Consider the following 19,729-nt stretch of genomic DNA (forward strand, 5'->3'; position numbering starts at 1 on the left):
AAGAGCAAAAGTCACCGGAAACCAGAGGTGAATGTCAAATATTCATTTTGGGGCCCTGCCATTGCTAGTTACACCACTGCCAGGAGATCATTGAGGGAAATGACGATATTACATGGCATGTCACTGAAGATTACAACAGATATCCCAATAGTAATATCACTCCTATTACTACAGTCTGCTCTTAGTCAGGAATTTGCACAATTTATAATAGGCTGCAACACCCACCTGTATGTTCATTGATATTATCCAAATCCTCTGTGTCCATTGATCTGATCCACCCACTTCTTGTGATGACATTTATCTCCTACTCCAACCTGCTTTGGGAATGAACCAGGGTCCATCTGTAGCTGCTCCACCTCAGCACAGGAAAGCTTATTCTGTTATCTTTATCATAACATCCAACTGAACAGAGCAGCTAAGTGTTACACTATCTTTACTATCCTAAAATGGCAGATAACAGATAGTAATAGAATAGATTGTATTCACCTGTCCTACAGTCCGCCTCTCCCCTCCTGACATGGCAGATAACAGATAGTAATAGATTGTATTCACCTGTCCTACAGTCCGCCTCTCCCCTCCTGTCCTGGCTGATAACAGATAGTAATAGATTGTATTCACCTGTCCTACAGTCGGCCTCTCCCCTCCTGACATGGCAGATAACAGATAGTAATAGATTGTATTCACCTGTCCTACAGTCCGCCTCTCCCCTCCTGACATGGCAGATAACAGATAGTAATAGATTGTATTCACCTGTCCTACAGTCCGCCTCTCCCCTCCTGACATGGCAGATAACAGATAGTAATAGATTGTATTCACCTGTCCTACAGTCCGCCTCTCCCCTCCTGACATGGCAGATAACAGATAGTAATAGATTGTATTCACCTGTCCTACAGTCGGCCTCTCCTCTCCTGACATGGCTGATAACAGAGAACAGTACAGGTCACTGGTCATGGTCTTACCATGAGATGTTATCTGTGATCTGTATATATGCACTGCAGGAAATACATAAATATTAGTAAAAATAAAGAGCGGCATAATAAATACAGTAAACTATAAACAGAGGCATTAGAGTGTAACAAAACTTTTATCTTTGTTTAATAAATCCACAATCCAGGTAAAGACCTTGACAGCGAGTTGAGTCTAACATGGTTAGAAGCTGCTGCTTGACTAGACTCTCTAAGGGTCTGCAATGCTGAGCAATGTTCTTATCCTGAGCCCGGCCCCTGATATGTCAGCCACTTGCGTTTGCTAGGGGCAGGAAGGTGTCTCCCCATGTGAGCTTTTCCTGTGGCCTGTCCCAGCTCCCACTAGTGGCAAGGCCAAGACCCTCCTTCATGACACTCAGGTGGTTATATCCACTTACAGAAGTTGTACCACAAGTTAAGGGAGATACATTTCTAACCTGTTATCATGCTGACTACTTTACCTTGCCACCTGCCCTGAATTTTGACCTGTCACTCATTACAATTCTGCTCAACCCTATGTTACTAGGCAGTGGGAGCCTATGTGTAATGGGCAGATCCCAGGTTCAAGTCCCCTTATGGGATAGAAAAAAAATAAAACATTCAAAATCCCACTTTAAAATTTAAAAAACACATAATGTAAACAACGTATGCAAACAAATACCGCAATTTGTAAATTCATGCATTTTGCTCATCTCACTTCCCCCCAAAAAATAGCAATAAGAATTGATCAAAAAGTCATGTATATTAAAATTGGTACTCCAGCTTTTAATCCTGCAGAGTTTTTGCAATGGATCCAGGGACAATGAAATTTGCTGCTAATCTGCAATGAGAAATGCAACAAAAAAATTGTAGAAAAATTGCAACATTGGGAACATGCTCTTAAAATCTGCACCATAGATTAATTTCCGCGAGGATGATGTGTGTTGTTTGTCTGTAGTGTTTGCATGAGATTTCTACAAATTTTGACAAAATTCTGATTAGAAATTATGCAGCATGCCAGTCCTAAAACTAAAACTGTACGTGGGAGAATTTGAGGATTCTTGGAGGGTAATTATTAGATAAATTAGATACATTTTTTCCTAAAAAGAGGTAGAAAATGAATTAACCTAGTGTTATATAATATGATAGCCCCATGTGCCTGCAAAAAGTTATGTGGCGGTCGACCATGAAATAAAAAAAACCCCAAACCGTCATCCACCCCCTCAAGCTGACAAGGGTTAATATTTCAGCTTTCCTTCTAGAACTATCCGTGAAACCCCTTTAAGGAATATCTAAGTTTCCGAAGACTTTTCCTCTCATATAATTCACTTTTACAAAGTGCGCAGTACACAGAATAAGAAAGAGACAGAAACATGGTATTTACGGCTTGCAAATTAATGCATCGGAGAATTGTTTTTTCCCCATTGCCCTCTCCGCACACATCTCAGTAGACTTTTTCTCACATTGCAGAGTTTATTTGAAAAGGTTCACTGTGTCTTCATACAAGTAGATGTCATGCTTTGGAAACAAAAATAAAAAAAAATCACAAGATGCGAAAAGTCAAAATTGTCAATTGTGAAGACTTTGCTTGTTCCACTGGGCAAAACGGAGGAGGAAATGCTTGCAAACGATCTTTAGAAGAAAAGAAGAAAAATATGAGATTAGACAGAGCCTCGGAATGAAGATGAAAAGGGCTCGGAGCTTTATTCTTGGAGAAGGTTTGCTACGGGAAATCTGTGGAAGAAGGAGAATATTATCAGATAGGTCATCAGTTGTGTAATGAGAACTAGAAGACATGCTAAGAGAGGCAAGGTGATTGTTTATCTCCGAGGACGACCTCTACATGTTTCTAGAAATGTACATGGACACTAAATAAAACCAAGAAATCAAAGACCAAATTGAATTGACGACAAGAATCAGTGAGCAGATAATATCTCCGGCCGTATAGCAACAGCAGTGTTCTGTATAGACAAGCAAATGCTTTAGAAATTGATATTGAGGGCCAACCCTAAGAAGCTATATCACCACGGTGTCCGTATACTTTTGGCTGGTAGCGATTTCTCCTGACTCTCCTATGTACATGCACACTGGCTTTGGCTGAGCTTGCATGTTTTCTTATTATAGAGAACAGAGACAACCACTGCCAGATACCTCTAGGGGCAGATTATCTACCCTGAGGACAAAAAGATCAGAATTTCAGGATACCCGATCATACCTTTCATTGACATTATCCTTCGTGGGGAAATTAGGAGGTCCGGTCTTCATCAGTGTAAGGCTCACTTTTTATGTGTAAGGGGATTATTACTTCCTCTCTTTTTACAACTTATAGATGATCTTTCACCAACTCCAACTCTTTCCTTCCTATAATAGCCGCCCCTCCACTAATTCAGGCACCGTTGGAATTTTTTTTTTTTTTTTTTTTAAATGTAGATTGTGAGCCCCACATAGAGCTCACAATCTACATTTTTCCCTATCAGTATGTCTTTGGAATATGGGATGGAAATCCATGCAAACACGGGAAGAACATACAAACTCCTTGCAGATGGTTTTTTGCCCTTGGCGGGATTTGAACACCAGGACTCCAGCGCTGCAAGGCTGCAATGCTAACCACTGAGCCACCGTGTGGCCCCACTGTTGGAATTTTTTCTGTAGCCCCTACCTTTCCCAAGCAATCAATGCTGTTAGTTTCAGAGCCCGATATGGTAATTAGCTTCTCTACTGTCAGGTGGGCGGTTCTCAGCTTGAGTAGATCGTCTGGGATTACCCACAGTAGAGAGAATATTTGGTAAGGAAAATAACTGCGCTGATTGCTCAGTAATTGTGGGGGCTGGAGAAGAATTTACAAATGCACCAGAATCAGTGGAGCAGCAACTATTAAAGTTGGAGTTGGTGAGGAGGTGATAGGTTCAGTAGAACAAAAACTAGCAGATTCAGCCCACTCATGTATTACATGGACAGGCATTCATATCAAAGCATAGCATATAGATCAAGGTTGGTGAAGGCTACCAGGTGAAAAATGTGGAAGAGGTCCTACCAGCAGTATGAAATCTTGCTTGGCATTACATTGGATCCTTACATTGGATATGTGCTGATCTATTGAAGGACAGGTAGTATCGCCACTTTTCTTTCAAGTCATAGTCAGTAGTCAGATAGACAAGGTCATCTCCTGACTACATTTCCAACATGATCAATAATGGTTATCATTAGCCATGGAGGTCACTTTGAGTCTATACATCCTTAAAAGGGTTTACCATGCTAAAATCACATTTATGGGCGTCTGATGTCCACCACCCCCATCAGTTTACTTAGCAGCTGATGCCCAGAGAATGAAGCAAGAGGCAGACAGCGCTGTTCTCTGTATTGTGGCAGAACAGAATCACTGCAGCTTAGGTTCTATTCAAATGAATGGGTGCGGTACTTCAGTAACTGTTTTGGCCACTGCACGAAGAACAGCGCTGTCTGCTTCCAGGTTCATTCTCTGTGTATCAGCTGCAGAGAACAGCTGATCGGTGGGTGTGCTTGGTGTTGGATCCCCAACAACCTGATTTTGATTACCTACCCTTAGGATAGTTATCAATATTTTTAGCCTGGAAAACCCCTTTAGATATCAAGATAGAAGAAATGATAGCTGCCAAGGTCAGACTGAGGCACTTGGAGCTATCTAGAAGAAACTCAACCTCCGGGTATAAAACAAAAAGTGAAAATCACTTGACCACAATATTCTCTGGTGAGCCATTGCAACTCAGAATGCACCAACATCATGATGTTCAGATAAGTACTCTGTGGGGGCCATATTATCACTTCCACGACTCTTCTCCCAAGGGCAATGCTCACACCAAATATTGATGGGATTTACCTTTGTTTCATTCACTTATTTTTTTTTATTCCACGACTTCTTGTTCTTCTTGTTCTTCCTTACACTGATGATACTTCTTTATTACATTGGCTGTATGTTTGGGGTCATTGTCCTGCTGCAGAATACATTTTGAGACAATGATGGCATCCATGATGGATAAGTATCTTCCTGTATTTCTCTGCATTAAAGGCACCTTTAATCCTTACCAAATCCCCAGCTCCGTTTGCTAAAATGTAGCCTAAACGTGCCAGGTCCCTCTGCTTTACCCGTTGCCCAGGACCTGTTTTCTATGTCTGATATTGTACTTTAGCCTCATTCATATAAATCGTTGCAATACCAAACAATGAACAAGAGGGGCGCCGTTTGTTTTCGAAACTAGCTACATTTTTCTATTCTCATGCATCCCCTTTAAATTCACACATTCCCTGCAGATATCCATTTTTTCCTGTAAAAAACAATGTCGAATAGACCCCCACCCTCCCTATAGGTTCCGAATTAAACAATTACGACACTTTTTTTCTACAGGATTGCTGTTTAAATTGCATTAGCATATTTAATAGGTAAAATGAGTAAAATCCGATTCCGATCTGCCGCTCTAAGGGCTTAAATAAAATCAGTACAATGTAGATCTCAATGGTTTTTATTCTTTTAAAGGACCATAGAACCTCCCTACAAGTACGGGCCATTAAAGGAGTATTAGCCAAATGCTGTAAAACCCTTGGCGGAAAAAAGTCAAGCCTTTCCATATTGTTCAGTGTTGTTATGTTCACGTTCTATGCAATTTTTCCTCTTTCTGCCGAGATAATTCATATCATTATGGCATTTTCAGTAATAAGCCGCTCATTTTGTTATAATTCTGTAATAAATGGGCTCTTGTATTTACATCTCTTCACCCTCCTCATATGGCTCTTAGTAAATACTTATACATTGACATCTCATTTTTACCATTAGGTGTGAGGCTCCATGCACACAACCGAGTGTGCCATCTGATGCTCCTTCAATGAGGGTCTTATCCTGCCCCTTGTCATCGAAACAGAACGCTTCAGAAGCCCCCACAGAGGTAAGTGCATGATGGAGCGCACTCTTTTCAGACCCCCGAGTATAATGATCAGAGGCCCAGGGGAGGTGAGGGAATAAAAAAAAAAAAAAACAGTGTTACTTACCCCTCCTGGCTCCAGCAGGTTTCAGGCCTCCTTGGTGACGTCCCAGACATCACGTGGGCAAGGCTTGTGTCCTTATGTGTCGCAATGCAAGCCTGGCTCACGTGACATCTGGTCCATCATTGAAGATGTCCGACATCAGAACTGCATCAGAGCCTGGGAGAGGTAAGTAACAGTGTTTTTTATGTTTGTATCCTCCCCTGGGTCTCTGGTTATTATACTCTGGGGTCTGAAAAGACCCCAGAGTATAATAACTGTTCATGGGTGTCCACAATGGGCATAATATTATGTGCAGGGGCCGCTATGTGTAATGATACTGTGTACAGGGGCCATTATGGAGCATAATACTGTGTGCAGGGGCCACTATGGGGCATAATACTGTGTGTAGGGGCCATTATGGAGCTTAATACTGTGTACAGGGGCCACTATGGGGCATAATACTGTGTGCAGGGGCCACTATGGGGCATAATACTATGTGCAGGGGCCACTATGTGGAGTAATACTGTGTACAGGGGCCACTATGTGGAATAATACTGTATGCAAGGGCTACTATGGGGAATAATACTTTGTCCAGGGGCCACTATGGGGCATAATTCTGTGTGCAGGTGTCAGTATGGGGCATAATAGTACGTTCAGGAATTCGGAGGGGGGAAGGGGTTGGCCAGGGACATCGGAAGGGATGGGGCCATGTCACAAGTTCACCATGGAGCCCCGCCATTCCTAGTTACGCCATTGGTCACTCCAAGTGAAATCCGTGTGCATTCCGCTACAATCATGACCAGCAGCCCACACACAGTCCCAATTTTTCACAGATCGCACACTGTTAGCAGATGGACAGAAAAGCAGTCAGAGTGAAAGTATCCTGAAACAGACATTTCTTCGTAGCTGTCCTGTGCCCTTTAAAAAGGTTTCAAAAAATGTAAAATATTTGAAACTTTTTTTTTCAAAAAAATGTTTAGATTATTACAAATTGTTTTTAAATATTAAGGGGGCTGTGCTGTTATGGACACATCACCTATCCACAGGTCATGTGTCCATTCACTAGGGTTCCAAATGACGGGTCACACAGTGACCATGAGGATGGGGGACCCAAAGTCCTCCTAAAGCCTCCTTGTGAATGGAGTACCAGTGCGCTTCCATGACTCCATTCATTGCCTAACCCTAACCCTGGCATTGAAGTGACTGGAGTGTCGGTCATGCAAACAAACTGGTGCTCCATTGACAAGGAGGCTTTAGGTGGACTTTTAGCCCCCCATCATCCTGATCACTGGGGGACATTCAGGACCCCAGCGATTGTACACTTGCCCCATGTCCATAACAGCACAACCCCTTTAATAGTTAAAATGTTTCTTTTTAAAAAAATTCTAAAATATTTTTCAAAATTTTGAAACGCCATCACAAATTCTCCAGGATGAATCTTTTTGGATTTTTTTTTTTCTTTTAAATAAATGATGCCGACTCTTTATATCCACAGATAGCTAGCAAACCGCGCTTCAAACACTCTACAGAAAAACATCATTGGATTTAAAAGATCTGCAAAATTTCCCTGCGCGTTGTCAGGATGGGTCCATTTTATTAGCAGACTAAGCCGCTTCGTCTTCCTATGCACACAATTTCAACTAAATTAATTTTTGAAGATAATATAATGTACGATCTCCCTAAACCGACTGAATCATGGAAAATAAAAATTTGCCATCAGACAGATCTCTTACTTAACAGAAGCCATCTGTACTATACAGTAAGCAAATTGTATAAAAATGAATAGAGACGTCCCCGGGGGGCAATGACTCAAGCGCGGCGCTTTTATAATGAAGATGTATATACGCCTGTACGTATTTACATTGTCTATTAAACTAGGTAAATCGCGGCGACGGGATGAGCAAAATGGTTGCAAATGTTATTAGCGTGATATGACGGATGAGTCCCATAACCAAGTGATGCATATTCTACAAGGTGCCGATAACAGACCTGCAATTCAAGGCAGGCACCTTAATATCCGAGCAGTCGGCCAAACTTTGTGCTGTTTGCGTTTGGCAGGAAGAACATTCCGTGGACTTTTATATGACTATTTATGTGTTTATTGACTCCGGGACAGATCCAGGCATCCCCTGTATTATGAATTAGAGTAATTGGCATTTCCATAAGCTTGGGAGAATGTGCTTGTCATGTCGTAGGCTTGTTATTTAGTACCGCCTATAATGATAGTGAAATTATTCTGTCATCCATTCTACAGTGGAGGAACTGATGTGTGAATTCCAATAAGAATTTTTTTTTTATTCTCGGTGTGTAAAAGCTAAATTCAAATAAACTTGGCTACATTCCATACTGGTTTTCGTCAGACTTAAAGGGGACTTCCACCACCTCCACCAACTCCAACTTTGCATCTGATTCTGGCACAGTTGGAATTTTCTCTCTAGCCCCCGCCATTCCTGAGCAATTGCTGCTGATACTTTCTGCACCTCATATAATAGATTTTCCACCTGGTCTGCTCTAGCCTAGGACCGCCCACCTGAAAGTAAAGAACCTGATTAGCATATTAGATGCTGAAACTAAGCCCTCGTTCACATCAGCTTTTGGGGACCACATGGGGATCCCCCGAACTGAATACCAAACGCAAGTGCAAGCGCTGGTGCAGTAAAAGCACACGGAACCCATAGACTATAATGGGGTCCGTGTGCTTACCGCTAGATCTCCGCAAGGATCGTGTGGACAGGAAAGTCGCTCACCATCTACTTTCCTGTCTGCATGGTTTGTGCAAGCAGCGCGCGGCAAGCACACGGTCCCCATTATAGTCTATGGGGTCCGTGTGCTTTTACAGCACAGCGCTTGCAATTATGTTTGTATTCTGTTCGGGGGGGTCTCCATGCGGACTCTCCCCGGACGGAATACAAAAGCACTCCTTTAAAGAAATTATCCATATCTTAAATCCAAATAGTTGGAGGAGTTGTCCTGTACTGTATTTTTGTTATGTAGAATGGGATTGGTTATTCAGTTCCATTCTCACAATTTCAGATTTACAAAATTCCGAAATTTTTGCTAAATTTATGCCTATCTGACTATCTATTCCCTTCTTCTTTTTTTTTTATAGCACATGGCCTCTGTAGGATGCTACCCAAAGCACCAACCCTAAAGGGAATGTGTCATGAAAAATTCCCTACTTTTTAAACCAAGCTTTTATGTTAAACATATTTTTTTTAAGAATTATTTTTTACATTTTCTATACATGAAATTTCCACTCTGACTATTAAGCCTAATAATAGACTGCCAATGCTGTAGTGTTTTGTTTTTTTTGTTTTTTTCTTTTTGCAGCAGTCACATCTGCAGATAACGCCAATGACCCATCCACATCCCATCCATCCACTACAGACAATAGATCATGTCACATCTTATCTCTTCGACCTTCCTACACAGAGCATGATATCTTGGCCACCACAGTCAGATTCATTTACAACACTAACGTCAGCACTACTTGGTGTCTTAATATATCTGATACACATTATTTGGAGATAAAAATGCAAAAACAAAAAAGATGACCTTTTTCAAGTTAATCAAGGGTATACTCAAGATGAAAAGTGTGCTGCATGCTTATGCTAGGTCATCAGTATCAGATCGGTTGGTGTCCGAAACCAGGACCCATTTCGATCAGCTGTTTTGGCCACCAGAATCCATAAACAAGGTATATGTTTGGAATCAGCTTTACTCCTCTTGAAGTAATTAGGAGTAGAGCTGCAGTTTCCGGTGCCACCACTACAATATACAGACAAGAAGTTGTGTGCAGTGTATTAGTATTCCAGCATCCAGTGATACAGTGTTCGAATCCAGTAATTCAGGATTCCAGTATTTGATTCCAGTGATTCAGTGTTGGAATCCAGTGATCCAGTGTTTGAATCCAGTGATCACTGGAAACCTGAATCACTGGATTCAAATACTGGATCACTGGAATTAAATATTGGAATCCTGAAAACGAATCCAGTGATCCAGTGTTTGAATCCAGTGATCCAGTGTTCAAATTCAGTGATTCAGGATTCCAGTATTCGATTCCAGTTATCCAGTGTTTGAATCCAGTGATCCAGTGTTCAAATCCGATGATCCAGTATTCAAATCCAGTGATCCAGTATTAAAATCCAGTGATTCAGCGTTCAAATCTAGTGATCCAGTGTTTGAATCAAGTCGAGCCAGTGTTTCAATACAGTAATCCAGTGTTCGAATCCAGTGATAGAATCCAGTGATCCAGTGTTTGAATCCAGTGATCCAGTGTTTGGTCACTGGAATCGAATACTGGAATCCTGAATCACTGGATTCGAACAATGGATCACTGGAATTAAATATTGGAATCCTGAAAATGAATCCAGTGATCCAGTGTTTGAATCCAGTGATCCAGTGTTTGAATCCAGTGATCCAGTGTTCAAATTCAGTGATTCAGGATTCCAGTATTCGATTCCAGTGATCCAGTGTTTGAATCCAGTGATCCAGTGTTCAAATCCGGTGATCCAGTATTAGAATCCAGTGATTCAGCGTTCAAATCTAGTGATCCAGTGTTTGAATCCAGTGATCCAGTATTCAAATCCAGTGATTCAGGATTCCAGTATTCGATTCCAATGTTTGAATACAGTGATCCAGTGTTTGAATCCAGTGATCCAGTGTTCCAATACAGTAATCCAGTGTTGGAATCCAGTGATAGAATCCAGTGATCCAGTGTTTGAATCCAGTGATCCAGTGTTTGAATCCAGTGTTCCAATAAAGTAATCCAGTGTTCGAATCCAGTGATCCAGTGTTTGAATCCAGTGGTTCAGGGTTCCAGTGTTTGAATCCAGTGATCCAGTATGAACTTACTTTAGTCCCTCTTTGATACCGTCAATATAGACCATATCAAACGACACTCAATATCTCAACTTTCTGGTCCTGAATTTTCAAGTTTTAAGTAAAATTCGGTGTCAACGCATGGCATAAAGATTGCAAATAAAACACAAAGCTTCCTACCAAGTGATGAATTTAAACAACTATTTAATATATTCTCATAAACTATACTGCGATATGCCGCACGCCCGCCGTCCTCATTCTACGCTGGTTTTAACGATCTGAAATATTAGTGACTTACAACAGGACGTGTTGTATTTTTACGTTTACGTATTAAATTATACAGTGACATTTTTATTAATTTCAGTCTACCATTCATTTGCTATATTAACTCTTGAGACATGTAAAACGGATGCACAATTAGCTACCTGAGTGCTGTGATTTCCCCGGTGTAAAATTTTTGTGACTTCCTTTTATCACTTAAAGAAGAATTACCAGGAGAAAACACAATACTGAAACATGGTGTAAATGATCACACTGTACAACGATTGTGCTGGAGGTGTTGTGGCATTATTCTGCATGAAACCACTGTAATGTACGACTGTAATTAGAGCGCAACCTATCGTGGAACATATAACAATGCCTGTGGTACCTTGGGAACACCATTGGAATAAATACTAGACAAGATACATTGTAACAGACCCTCAGCTTTAAGAAGTATTAGATTAATATGGGTATTTGTCATCTGGATGTAAACAAGAATGTTCTCATTCATTACGTTCACTGACAGGAAGCAGAGATCTGTAAAATAAGAGGCATGCTCATTGCCGTCTTAAGGTTGATTTGCTGCTGTAGTATAATGTAATTCTGTGAAGTCATGTGCTCCCTTCTGGAGCGCTGATGTCTTCTGTACTTCTGCGATGCACACAGTGTTTCTTGTATGAATTGCAGATATCCCATGAATTGTTGCCATAATAAACTAAATATATTTACTGGTAGGACGTCCCTTTAACTAGAGCTAGTCTGATAAGTAATAATACGGACAATGTTACATAATCAGTGAATCATCTAGGCATTTTCGGATATATAAGTAGACATATACACATCCCAAGATCATTTTGAAAATTTCTTTGATTTTCTAATATTGACCTCCAAATCCTCTGCAAGACATGTTGCAGATCAGACCAAGGAGAGTGTAGGAGCGTACTGCATACTGTAATACAGGGGTGCTCACACTTTTTCAGCATGTGAGCTACTTTATAAACTGACCAAGGCAAAAGATCTACTACCCCCGTGTGGGCGGGGTCGGGCGGAGCGTGAGAGCAGGAGACAGCAGCGTTCTGTGGCCGCCCAGGGATCCCCGGTGTCTGCTTGTTCACAGCGCAGGCTGAGAGTTAACTCCGGACACTGTCAGGCTGGGGCTGCGGCAGCCCCGCCTGCCAGTGTCCAGAGATTACTCTCAGCCTGCGCTGTGAACAAGCAGCACCTCGGCTCCCTTCATCCCTAAAAGCGGGGAGCGCGTCATCCGCCGGAGGTGCTGCTGCCCAGCCTGCAAGTGTCTGGAGTGCTTGTTCACAGCGCAGGCTTAGAGTCGACTCTCAGCTTGCACTATGAACAAGCAGACACCTGGAATCCCTGGCTGCATCCCGCGATTGACCCATACGTCCTTTGCGATCGACCGGTAGATCGTGATCGACGTATTGGACACCCCTGCTGTAATACAATGATCACAATCAGAAGACAGTGTGCAGTAAAGCACCATCTAGTGTAATAATATAGTAATTATAATCGGCATTTACAGGCTGTATATCTTCTTGTATACTCATCTAGCCTTGTCAATTTTATTGAGCACCTTACAGTTATATAGAGCTGGTATAGCTTAAGTTCTGTTCACACTTACACATTTTCCCATCAGTTTTCTGTTGCTTTTTTTATATTGTTTAAATATGATTTGACTATTGTTACAATGTATCCAGCGCTGGTCACACATGCTCAGAAGTTCCACCAACGCTGGACGTATTAGGTGGACATTCTGAAGGGTGATTTAAAGAACAGCAGGTGGCGCTATAACAAGTATGATGCGTCAATATGGGAGCGTTTTTTTAAAATGATTTCTGTGATCTAATAGAGACATGTAATATTTTACTATGGGATTTTTTTTTTTTAAATATGTATTTTTAGTCCCATTAAATTAAAGGGACTTGGGTTTGCAAAAACTTATATTTAGCCCTTAATCTTTGAGAACAACATCCTCCATTGGGTCTTGTGAATATTTTATGCATTTTTTATGTTGTTATTAAATTCTATTACTATAGTTGAAGTCTGTTTCATATTCCAGAGCTGCATTCAATGTTCTATCCATTGTTATTGGAAACAGTCAGCAAGTATGTTGTCAGACACAACCCTAACAGCTTTGCTGTTCATAAGATTACGGTATAGTACCCCGGGTACAGGCTACAGTTAATACTAGATCGTGTTCTGGGCAGACGTTGAACCAGCAGGGCATGTTGGGAGATATCAGCTTTAAATCTGCAGAATTTTAAATGCAGCTCTGGAAAGTAATAAAGCATAAAAGAATGAAAGTACTCTACTTTATAGCCACCTATCCAGTTTTAGAATTTGAGGTGTCTCCGTCCTTGATACTCAGAGTAAAAGAAAAAAAAAAGTGAAATTAAGTGCTGCAGCCTCTCCACTACTTACCAAGCACAGCGCCGTACATTGTTCAGTGGCTGTGACTGGTATTGCAGCTAAGTCCCATTTATTCGAATGGGACTAAGCTGCAGCGTGGCCATGTGACCAACGGACATGACATCACAGCAGTGTCCATCTATACAACTAACAGACTCTGACACAGTGTCAGTTATAAACAGAGATGCACAATGTAACCACTAGGGGACATCCTAGTGATCGGTTGATCACTGATATATAACATTTTGGCATTCTCAGTATACCAAAGCATTACTGTGGGGCAGTCTAAATCTGACAGGCAACCTATTAGGCTCTGCCTCTTGCATAGCCTAATGGGCATTTAGCCATGTCATTGCAGGGGTACGGATAGAGAATCAGAGGGCATACATACCAACTTTGTAGTTGGTAGGATAGGGATGTTTAAAGCCTGCCTTGGACTGCCAATAGGCATGCCCCTAGCTTGCAAAGGCATACCCGTATACTGTGCACTGCCTCCCATTTTGGAAAGGGTTTATACTAGCCATTTTCCGATCATGACTGCCCAAACTGTTGCCAAAAATAGGCAATGTCTTGGCAAATTCAGTACTGAAAAAGAACTCCTCCTTCAGTACACTCCTTTAATGCCATGGACAGCATTGATTGCAGCATCTAAAGGGTTAAATAGCCAGAGAGCCAATCACACAGGTTCTGAGCCTGTGAGATCATCCTGATGTAACTGTACAATTACCCCAAAGTGAGGGAAGGGGTTAATAAATTAATTCAAGAACTTACAAAAACATGGCTGCTTTCTTCCTGAAACAGCGCCACTCCTGTCCATGGGTTACGCCTGGTACTGCAGCTCAACTACATTTAAATGAATAGGACTGAACTGTAATACCAAACACAAAATTTGGGAAGGTTTGGTGCTGATTTTGGAAGAAAGTGACCACGTTTTTGTAAATTACTCTGCAGAAGGTATTTCAAGGAAACCCAAGTTTGTGTGTTGTGTTGAACAGATCTGGAATTGGTTCCTCTCTTGGGCAAACCAGAGAGATGGAAGGATTATAATATCCCCATCACATGGTCTGCACTTGGCACAAGAGGACGCATTGCTTCAGTGACTAGTCTGCTACAAACATTGGGTCAGGAGACAAAATCTGCCGAGCCAAATAGACTGAACCCTCTGAAGATTTGTTTTGGGTTTGCGGGGTCTCCTTACAGTATAATAGGTGGATTCCAAAGGGAGGTGTGGAAACATAACAGACAGGTACACTCGGCTTCCCTCACCCCTCCTAGGCACCCCTGAGGTGTCCGCTGCTCCCTCTGGATCCTCTTCCTGCCTCCTGGGTGACATCCCATAAGTGTCATGATATTGGTGAGCACCTATGTGACTGCTGAGGCCAAAGAACAGCCGGGGTGTGTGACATAACCCAGGAGGCTGCCAGAGGCCAGAGGATGACTATGAGGGAGCAGCGGACACTGCAAGGATGGCCAGGAGAGGTAAAGTAAGGGGTGTATAGGTTATTTTGTTTCTGCACCTCCCTTTGGCCTCCACCGATTATACTCTACTCTAAAGAGACCCCACAGTAAAACAATTTCACTTATGGTTCATTGATAACCAACACTCAAAGTTTTGGGTTTGGGTCAAACTGGAAAATTTTGGAAAATGTGGGTTATATCCAGTTCAATCTAAACTGTCTCTCTCATTTCTAGTGATATGTCTTCCCCATTTCTGAAGTCCATTCTATTAAATTATAGGGGGCTGCTTTCCAGTATTGGGAAAAGTAGCATGAAGGGGTTGTCTCTGCCAATATTATAGCAGGGGGTCTAGACTTGGGCACAAGAGGCAAACAAATAATTATACAGAAGGAAACAGCACCAATGCAGAGCCCAATGTCGAGTCCACAGAATGTGCGCAGCTCTCTGTGGTGGACCCTGACATGATATAGAGATAGACAATAGATAGATCACTAGATAGATAGAATAGAATAGAATAGATCGATCGATCGATATGAGATAGATAGATAGATAGATAGGAGATAGATAGATAGATAGATAGTGTTCTGTTTATCACACGCCTCTGTGATCTACCGATACCTTATTTATACCTATTAGATCTTCCTAGTATTACCTTATATACATGTTATATGTATCATTCCCTTATATAGTGCAGTTTATCTCCAGTATTACTTAGTGTTGTGCTGTTGTCTGATGCACATGAGCGCAGTGTCATTGTGTTTGATCAGGGTAAGGGCACATTTCGCCAGTACATCCCCGATCCCTTTCCTCTCTATTGAGCATGCTCCTGTGGAGTGTCCGGCCACTTCTACTTCCTCTTCCCTATACAGGTGGTTTTGCAGAGTAATGGCGTTTTTTTAACCATAGGCGGTGAGTCTTTCATCCTTTATTACTAGAGATGAGCGAACACTAAAATGTTCGAGGTTCGAAATTCGATTCGAACAGCCGCTCACTGTTCGAGTGTTCGAATGGGTTTCGAACCCCATTATAGTCTATGGGGAACATAAACTCGTTAAGGGGGAAACCCAAATTCGTGTCTGGAGGGTCACCAAGTCCACTATGACACCCCAGGAAATGATACCAACACCCTGGAATGACACTGGGACAGCAGGGGAAGCATGTCTGGGGGCATAAAAGTCACTTTATTTCATGGAAATCCCTGTCAGTTTGCGATTTTCGCAAGCTAACTTTTCCCCATAGAAATGCATTGGCCAGTGCTGATTGGCCAGAGTACGGAACTCGACCAATCAGCGCTGGCTCTGCTGGAGGAGGCGGAGTCTAAGATCGCTCCACACCAGTCTCCATTCAGGTCCGACCTTAGACTCCGCCTCCTCCGGCAGAGCCAGCGCTGATTGGCCGAAGGCTGGCCAATGCATTCCTATGCGAATGCAGAGACTTAGCAGTGCTGAGTCAGTTTTGCTCAACTACACATCTGATGCACACTCGGCACTGCTACATCAGATGTAGCAATCTGATGTAGCAGAGCCGAGGGTGCACTAGAACCCCTGTGCAAACTCAGTTCACGCTAATAGAATGCATTGGCCAGCGCTGATTGGCCAATGCATTCTATTAGCCCGATGAAGTAGAGCTGAATGTGTGTGCTAAGCACACACATTCAGCTCTACTTCATCGGGCTAATAGAATGCATTGGCCAGCGCTGATTGGCCAGAGTACGGAACTCGACCAATCAGCGCTGGCTCTGCTGGAGGAGGCGGAGTCTAAGGTCGGACCTGAATGGAGACTGGTGTGGAGCGATCTTAGACTCCGCCTCCTCCAGCAGAGCCAGCGCTGATTGGCCGAATTCCGTACTCTGGCCAATCAGCACTGGCTAATGCATTGTATTGGCGTGATGAAGCAGTGCTGAATGTGTGTGCTTAGCACACACATTCAGCTCTACTTCATCGGGCTAATAGAATGCATTGGCCAATCAGCGCTGGCCAATGCATTCTATTAGCTTGATGAAGCAGAGTGTGCACAAGGGTTCAAGCGCACCCTCGGCTCTGATGTAGCAGAGCCGAGGCTGCACAAGGGTTCAAGCGCACCCTCGGCTCTGATGTAGCAGAGCCGAGGGTGCACTTGAACCCTTGTGCACCCTCGGCTCTGCTACATCAGAGCCGAGGGTGCGCTTGAACCCTTGTGCAGCCTCGGCTCTGCTACATCAGAGCCGAGGGTGCGCTTGAACCCTTGTGCAGCCTCGGCTCTGCTACATCAGAGCCGAGGGTGCGCTTGAACCCTTGTGCAGCCTCGGCTCTGCTACATCAGAGCCGAGGGTGCGCTTGAACCCTTGTGCACACTCTGCTTCATCAAGCTAATAGAATGCATTGGCCAGCGCTGATTGGCCAGAGTACGGAATTCGGCCAATCAGCGCTGGCTCTGCTGGAGGAGGCGGAGTCTAAGGTCGGACCTGAATGGAGACTGGTGTGGAGCGATCTTAGACTCCGCCTCCTCCAGAAGAGCCAGCGCTGATTGGCCGAATTCCGTACTCTGGCCAATCAGCACTGGCTAATGCATTGTATTGGCGTGATGAAGCAGTGCTGAATGTGTGTGCTTAGCACACACATTCAGCTCTACTTCATCGGGCTAATAGAATGCATTGGCCAATCAGCGCTGGCCAATGCATTCTATTAGCTTGATGAAGCAGAGTGTGCACAAGGGTTCAAGCGCACCCTCGGCTCTGATGTAGCAGAGCCGAGGGTGCACAAGGGTTCAAGCGCACCCTCGGCTCTGATGTAGCAGAGCCGAGGGTGCACAAGGGTTCAAGTGCACCCTCGGCTCTGCTACATCAGAGCCGAGGGTGCGCTTGAACCCTTGTGCAGCCTCGGCTCTGCTACATCAGAGCCGAGGGTGCGCTTGAACCCTTGTGCACACTCTGCTTCATCAAGCTAATAGAATGCATTGGCCAGCGCTGATTGGCCAATGCATTTTATTAGCCCGATGAAGTAGAGCTGAATGTGTGTGCTAAGCACACACATTCAGCACTGCTTCATCACGCCAATACAATGCATTTGCCAGTGCTGATTGGCCAGAGTACGGAATTCGGCCAATCAGCGCTGGCTCTGCTGGAGGAGGCGGAGTCTAAGGTCGGACCTGAATGGAGACTGGTGTGGAGCGATCTTAGACTCCGCCTCCTCCAGCAGAGCCAGCGCTGATTGGTCGAGTTCCGTACTCTGGCCAATCAGCGCTGGCCAATGCATCCCTATGGGAAAAAGTTTATCTCACAAAAATCACAATTACACACCCGATAGAGCCCCAAAAAGTTATTTTTAATAACATTCCCCCCTAAATAAAGGTTATCCCTAGCTATCCCTGCCTGTACAGCTATCCCTGTCTCATAGTCACAAAGTTCACATTCTCATATGACCCGGATTTGAAATCCACTATTCGTCTAAAATGGAGGTCACCTGATTTCGGCAGCCAATGACTTTTTCCAATTTTTTTCAATGCCCCCGGTGTCGTAGTTCCTGTCCCACCTCCCCTGCGCTGTTATTGGTGCAAAAAAGGCGCCAGGGAAGGTGGGAGGGGAATCGAATTTTGGCACACTTTACCACGCGGTGTTCGATTCGATTCGAACATGGCAAACACCCTGATATCCGATCGAACATGTGTTCAATAGAACACTGTTCGCTCGAACACTGTTCGCTCATCTCTATTTATTACACTTATATGCAACAAATGTGATTTCATCTCTTACAAGCGGTTCATTAATCCCTGTATAAGCTACACTTGTGTTTTTATTACAGCATAGCTCCATTTTATATGCTCTTATAATATTGATCATATAGGCAATATATCACCGGATTCCAAATTTTGTACATCTGACACTTTTGCACTTTATGTGTTTGGCAGATGTTTTGATCATTGTGCAATGTAATATTTTTAATTATGATTTATTTGTTTGTAATTGATCACAATGAGTGACATGTATTTCACTATAAAAGTCTGCACATTGCACTAGGCTACTGCTTGAGAATGGTCCTGCACTTCTGGGACCGAAACATTGCTATGGAATAAATCCTCACCTTTTTTTGATTTATTTATGGATCTGCTCATTTGCTGCATTACCTACATGTGAGCATAGGCCTGATCACCTGGAACTGGCACCCACTGACCGGGTCAGGTCTTTTACTGGTGCTGCTCTATACAACTATTTTTGAAGATAGATAGATGTAGGTAGACAGATAGATGATGGATGGATGGATAGATAGATAGATAGATAGATAGGAGATAGATAGATAGATAAATAACTCAATATTAGATATGAATATACGATAGACAGATACGTATTATCTACATAGATGAAAGCTAGATAGACATATAAACAGGAAAGAAAGCAAAACAGTGACAACCAAAGGAAGACTGTCCCCAAAATGCAACAAAGAAACAAAATCTTGTTGTAAACTCAGCAAGAAAAAATAGGACGGCATCTTGAAATGAAGCCCAGAACAGACACCACATATCATCTCACCCAGGGGCATTTATGAAGTGCCTAGATAGACAGATAAGTATATGTTTATAAGCCGATAATGATGTGATGTTTCCGTTCCACAATGGAACTTTCTTCAAGGAAATAAAGTGACACGGTTTGTGTAAACATATATTGTGTAATACATTATATACAGTACTGAAGAAATATCTGTAATATATACATGTGATGCAAAGTGTGTAATGTCATATAATAGTTATAACAATAGCTAGCTAAGTAGATAGAAGATAGATATAGACAGACATATTGACAATCTGATAGATATTAGAAATAGATAGATGGACAGATGCATATCAGATAAACA

This window comes from Leptodactylus fuscus, chromosome 10, assembly GCF_031893055.1.
Source record: "Leptodactylus fuscus isolate aLepFus1 chromosome 10, aLepFus1.hap2, whole genome shotgun sequence".
NCBI classification, from domain to species: Eukaryota; Metazoa; Chordata; class Amphibia; order Anura; family Leptodactylidae; genus Leptodactylus; species Leptodactylus fuscus.